General features: G+C 44.0%; 2 pseudogenes across 1 annotated transcript; one reads left to right on the top strand and one right to left on the bottom strand.

Annotated features, from left to right (window-relative positions):
• Positions 1-2,209: 2,209 nt before the first annotated feature.
• Positions 2,210-4,429, bottom strand: LOC145532103 (large ribosomal subunit protein P2 pseudogene; annotated as a pseudogene). Its single transcript, XR_014072994.1, has one exon. The product of XR_014072994.1 is annotated as a large ribosomal subunit protein P2 pseudogene (transcript).
• An 855-nt stretch (positions 4,430-5,284) lies between these two features.
• On the top strand, positions 5,285-6,443 carry LOC145531169 (pyridoxal kinase-like; annotated as a pseudogene).
• The last annotated feature ends 309 nt before the right edge of the window (positions 6,444-6,752 follow it).

The raw sequence follows: 6,752 nt of genomic DNA, 5'->3' as shown, positions 1-6,752 counted from the left end.
GTGCACACACAAACTCACCACAAACACACACACATGCACAGTCATCTCTCCTTTGACCTTGAAGAGTGAGCTTGTCAAGAAGAGGCCAAGGGGTTCCTTTGTCAACTCAAATGAAAACAAAAGGTCTTTTCCAGTACATTTTACTTAAACTTGGTGGCTCAGACAGTAAGGAATCTGACTGCAATGCAGGAGACCCAGGTTCAACCCTAGGTTGGGAAGACCCCCTGGAGAAGGGAATGGCCACCCACTCTAGTATTCTTGCCTGGGAAATCCCACGGACAGAGGGGCCTGGCAGGCTACAGTTAGTGGGGTCACAAAGAGTCAGACACAACTGAGCAACTAACAGTTTCAGTTTTCCTCTCCCTCTGTATTTTAGTTTAAGAATCTTGAACAGTTCATCAGTTGGATTGCGTTGAATCCTTATCTAAACTCTTCATAAGGGTATTGTAAAAAATAACTAGGGGAAAGAGGTTTGAAAACGAAATATGACCGACGAAGTGTTATAAAACGGTGAAGGCCATATCTTCAGTAAATGAGGACTGAGAGTAAACTGTAGATTCAGAAGACTCCTGTTAAGGGTCAATCTCTTATCCTTCTGTATTTTCCTTTGTAAACATTTCTGTTACCTGAAATTGTGTTTTATTTGTATTTATTTATTTACTTGCCTATAATCCAACTTTCCACTAGAAGACAAGTTCCCCTAAGTGGGGACTTGATTTCCCTATCTGAAGTCTCCATAATGCCTGAATGAATGACTGAAAGAAGCTGCATTGACAGCACTGAAGACAAATTGCTTAACCTGAGTGTTTGTTGTTTGCCAAGTTATTACAGGAATTGAGATGAACTAAGACTAGTAATAGGCTTCCCTGGTGGCTAAGATGGTAAAGTGTCTGCCTGCAATGCAGGAGATCTGGGTTCAATCCCTGGGTCGGGAAGATCCCCTGGAGAAGGAAATGGCAACCCAGTCCAGTACTCTTGCCTGGAAAATCCCACGGACGGAGAAGCCTGGTAGGCTACAGTCCATGGGGTTGCAAAGAGTCAGACACAACTGAGCGACTTCTCTTTCTCTTTTCTTTCTTAAGACTAGTAATGCACAATGTAGCCTGGAGACCAGTGGCATTGGCATCATCTGGGAGCTTGTTGGAATGCAGGTTCTCAGGCCCCAACACAGACCCAATGAGTCAGAATTTGCATTTTAACAAGATACTCAGATGATTCATCTGCGAGGTATAATTTGAGAAGCCTTGAATGTGAAAGGTGCATGAAACCGTTCATTTATTAAGGTAAATGAAACTATAAAACATATACACAGACATTATCATATTATTATATTGTTGCCATATGTCCCTCACTTTTTCACTTGTGTGTCAAAAGACAGGTACCCTAAGGGCCTGATAGAACATAAAATTTAATACAAGAGTGATAACAATGCATAATAATCTTAGAGGAGTTCTGATATACTGCTGGACAGAATATTAATGGATACAATCTTTCTGGTGAAAAAACTTTACAATCATACCAAAACTCTCTATTTTTTACTCACTTTGGTTTATTTAAACATTTGGATGCTCTGAGTCTTAGTTGTGGCATGCAGGATCTTTTAGTTGTGGTATGTGGGATCTAGTTCCCTGATCAAAGATAGAACTCAGGCTCCCTGCATCAGGAGCATGGAGTCTTAGCCCTGAACCACAAGGGAAGTCCCCCAAAACCCTTTAAATTTTTACATACTTGCACAAAAATTTAGCAAGATGTCCAGCAGAGCCTTAAATTGGAGGGCAATGGAAACAATTCAGAACAGTACATAATGGATCAAAATAAGTTATGCTTACCCAAACAGTAGAAAGCTTGTAATCATGTTCAGTATATACGAACATATGTATTATTAATAAAATGACTAAGCAAGACTCATACATCATAATCTTTTAAAACTATTTTACTTGTTTCCCATTCTTTCTATAGACACAAGGAGAGGGGGTATTTATCTTCCCCTCCTTGGGTGAAAATCAGGGCAGCTTTTATAAGATATCTGGGCCCTCTTAGATCATGAAAAGTGCTCCTGACACTGGCTGGTCCTTTAAAAAAAAAAAAAGTTTGGTAAGGGATAGTCTAGTTTCATGTAAAAATTTAAATATCAACCTTCATTCAAAGTTAAAAGTTCTCCTTCCTCCACCTGTGCTTCCCACAGCTTCACCACCTGCAGCGCTAGTTCTTTTTTTTTTTTAATACATAAAAAGGGTTTTATTTGCAGGGCAGCGGGACTCTAATCAAACAAGCCAAAGCCCATGTCGTCATCTGACTCCTCCGATTCTTCCTTCTTCTCCTCTGCTGCGGCTGGAGCAGAGCCCGCAGCAGGTGCTGCAGATCCTGGGGCAGCGGAGACGGCCACAGCCCCACCAGCGGGCACACTGGCCAGCTTGCCGATACCCTGGGCAATGACGTCCTCAACGTTCTTTCCGTTGAGCTCACTGATGACCTTGTTGAGCCGGTCGTCGTCTGCCTCGATGCCCACGCTGTCCAGGATCTTTTTGATGTCCTTGGCGCTGGGGGAGAAATTGCCCCCGAGGGCGGCCAACAAGTAGGAGGCAACGTAACACATCTCTCGCGGGTGCGACCTCGGCGGCGTCAGGGACGGAAAGGCTAGTTCTTAAAGAATGGGTAGGAATTTACACAAAGAAAGGGTAGAGGAGGGAAGTACAGACAGAAAGAACTGTGTAAACAAAGATGAGAAGCAACAAAGAGCACACCTTCCTCGGTGGACTCCAAGAAAACCATCCTGCTGAGATAGAGCCCTCTTAAATGGCAATAAACTCTCAGAAGCTGCCAGAAATTCAACCTATCAAAACTAGGTAGAATTGGAATTTGCAAAAGGAATACTGCATGTGTGTGCCAATAGTATTGTGAGCTATTGAGAGCATTGGTTTCAGAGTTAAACGGGTCCAAGTTCAAACTCCAAGTTTGCCACTTAATAGCTGAGTGACCTTGAGCAAATTGCTTAAGCTCCTTAAGCTTCAGTTTCCTCATCTGTAAAATGTCCCCTTAGGTTGTGAGGATTAAGTGACATAATGCATGCCAAGAACTAGATATTGTGCCTGGGACACAGAAAGTACTCACCGAAAGGCTAAAGACTGCCTCCATGACTCAGGAAACTGCAAACTTGCGCTTACCTTCCATAGTGGTCAAGGATTGGAAGCAACTGTCATTTGCAATTCCTACTAAGAAGTTGAGGTTGCCATCTCCTGTTCCCTTCCCAAGAGCCATTCTCTCCCCAGAAAAATGCAGGAGAGACATTCATTGTAGCACTGGAAGCCTTAGGGCAAGACTCAGGCTCAAACTGAGCTCAGGAAAGGAAAGACATTTCCTGTAAGTAAGTACTTAGAGAAGACAAATTTTTAGAGACCAGTGGAACTGGAGCTCAGAGAGCCCTTCCAGAAAGCTCTATAACCTCAGAATCTTCTTAAGATGCTGGATGGAGGTCAGGGAAGTGAAATCCAATAACAACAGATAACATTTCCCACCAGCATAGCAGAAGGGAAAAGGCAAAGAAGAAAGAGTGGTTTAAAATATTTTTGAAAAATTATTCATTTTAAATTTTTTAACAGGTTAAAATCTATCATTGATTAAAAGCAACAGATTCATACCCCATTCCTTGCCATACAGTGTCCTCCTGTTCCCAGAGGCAAATATTTCTAATTCTTTTAGCTCTTTCTCCTGGGTGTTAAATCTATATCTTTATACAGTGGAACCTCATTACACAGTTCCATATTTGAGAATTTGTCCAGGCTTTCCCAGTGGCTTAGACAGTAAAGAATCTGCCTGCAATGCAGGAGACCCAGGTTTGATCCCCGGGTCAAGAAGATCCTCTGGAAAAGGGAATGGGTACCCACTCCAGTATTCTTGCCTGGAGAATTCCATTGACAGAGGAACTTGGCAGGGTACAGTCGATGGCGTCACAAAGAGTCAGACGTGACTGAACAACGAACACACACTACTAGCTAAAATTTATTTGTAACTCCAAAATTAATATTCAAGGTGCTTTTGCAGCAGACAACAGAAAAATTGAGTCATCTTTAACATGCTAGTGTCCAACTGAGGTGGAGCAAGACAGTAGATGGCTTTCTTGTTTCATGTCTCACACAAATGTCTTCAAAAATAATCAATAAAGAACTTCCCTGATGGTCCAGCAGTTAAGAATCTGCCTGCCAATGCAGGGGCCACAGGTTCAATCCCTGGTCTAGGAAGATTCCACATGTCATTAAGCAGCTAAATCCACGTGCCACAACTACCGAACCCTGCTCACTCTAGAGCCTGTCCTGGGCGGGGCTCTAGAGAAGCCAACGCAATGAGAAGCCTGTGCACCACAACTAGAGATTAGCATCTGCTCTCCAAAACTAGAGAGAGCCTGCATGCAGCAACAAAGACCCAACACAGTCAAAAATTAATAAATGAATAAATAAAATTTTAAAAATAATAATCAGTTAAAAATCTATAATAGTAGTATAAAAGAGTTTTATTTGACCCAAATTGAGGACTATTGTCAGGGAGACAGCAACTCAGATTAATCTGAGGAACTGCTCTGGAGAAGCATGTTTTTCCGCAGTTTTATGTCTTGTCATAACAAAGAACATCAAACTAGTTGGGGATACATCATTTCAACTTTTCAAAAATAAACAAATCAGCACATACACAGCAAGTTAGTATGTTCTTGGCACCTAGGAAGGGAGTCTTATCACTGAAGGAATACCAACATTGGCATCACTTGAAGTCAGGCATTTCAACTTTATTTTTAATGTGGACATTCTTTACTTCTAGTCAATGCCATCTTTTCTTTAGTGATTAAAGCAGATGTGCAATGTATGTTCAAGAGACCACAAACAAGCTGTTTCAGTTAACATAAAATTCAATTAAAATCATGATTAACCCAGAAACCAGGTATTCCCATACCTCAATAGGTGAAATTTTCCATCCATTATTTTTCTCTTTTGATTGTAAATCTTTCTATAGAAAGCATTGATGATCAAAATATTTGTCCCCTCAATGCCAGGGTGGTTGCTGCCTGCCCTGGGTCCATCACGTCCCTCAGTGCTAGGCTTCCTTTTTTGTTGTTTACATATGTGTAGAGATCTGCCTAAGAAGGAGATAGCCTGCCATCCAAGTGGTGGGCCTGTGCCAAGAGGAGCCACAGTGCAACGAAGCCCGGGCGTGGTGGGAGCCAAGCAGAACATAGCCCCAGCACACAGAGGAGATGCTAACCCTGCCTGGCCCGCACTGCCAAGGCAGGCCTGGCATGAAGGAGGAGTGCCAGGTGCTCTCCATTCAGAGCCATGTCATCCACAGCTAGAGGGCAACTGGGTGGCCATGTTCCTACTGCAGGTTTTGGGGTTTGAGGTGGACACAGTGAACTTTGTCCGGTTTTCAAACCACACAGGCTACTCTCCCTGGAAGGGTCAAGTGTTAAACTCAGATAAACTCCCCAAGCTGTCAGATGGGCTGAAGCTGAATGACATGAACAAATATGACAGTGTGCTCACAGGTTACATGCGAGACAAATCCTTCCTGGCCATGGTGGTAGACATCCTGTGGGAAGTGGAACAGCAGAACTCCAGCCTTATGTGAGCAACCCCATGATTGGAGACAAGTGGAATGGAGAAGACTCCAGGTACTTCCCCTGAGGACTTCCTTCAGGTTTACAGAGAGAAGGTCATGCTGGTTGCAGACATCACAACTCCCAACCAGTTCTGGGGCTTCCAGTGGTAAAGAACCCACCTGCCAATGCAGGAGAACTAAGAGATGCAGGTTCAATCCCTGGGCCAGGAAGAGTCCCTGGAGGAGGACATGGCAACATACTCTACTATCCTTGCCTGGAGAATCCCATGGACAGAGGATCCTGGCGGACTACAGCTTATAGGGTAGCAAAGAGTCAGACATGGCTGAAGCGACTTAACACACACAAACGACCAGTTCAAGACTGACTTGCTCAGCAGGAGGAAGATCCATAGCCAGAAACAAGCCTTACCAGTGATGCCCATGCTGCACTTGATGGGCCCCAACATGGTGGTCATCACACCTCAGATCTGCTGTCACCCAAGAGGCAGCAACTACCCAATCAAGCTGGGGAGCCTAAGCATGCTGACCACCGATGGCTCTGTGGAGACACAGCACATTTGTGTGGAGATGCGCAAGGTGGACACAGTCCTTGTGAGTACTTGGGGCCTCTTTGCAGCCATGCTCTTGGTGGGGACACACAGGCACCCTAAGGATCTCTGGGTGGTCTGTGAGAACACCATGTTGCCAGGCACCGTGTTCTGCAGTGGAAGATCAAGTGCACAAAAGCCAAGGCTGGGGACAGACCAAAGCCTAACCCAGCCTAGCGGAAGCTGAGAATGATCCAGAGCAAAAAGAATATCAAGAACCCAGAGATCATTGTCCAGGCCACAGTGCTATGAGTGATGCAGAAACCTGCCTCCCTAACGCCCATCGTTAGGTTTTCATCCTTGTGAAAAATGTAACGTCTACTTAGAGCTGTGACTGAAATTTGATTTTTCTTTTATGAGAAAAAAAAAAAGAAAGATTTGCCTAATTATTCAATTGGGGGAAGGCAGAGTGGGGGGTACAAATCAGACATAGCTAATTAGGCATGCACAGGCATGCTAATTGGGAAACATTTTATAGGTGATGCATGCATGCATGCGTGTGCTAAGTCGCTTCAGTCATGTCCGACTCTTTGCAACCCTATGGATTGTAGCCCGCCAGGC

The sequence above is a fragment of the Giraffa tippelskirchi genome, chromosome 13 (assembly GCF_054371585.1).
Source record: "Giraffa tippelskirchi isolate mGirTip1 chromosome 13, T2T-mGirTip1v1.2.pri, whole genome shotgun sequence".
Classification (NCBI taxonomy): Eukaryota; Metazoa; Chordata; class Mammalia; order Artiodactyla; family Giraffidae; genus Giraffa; species Giraffa tippelskirchi.
Note: the sequence above shows the minus strand (reverse complement) of the source record. Positions and strands in the feature narration are given on the sequence as shown.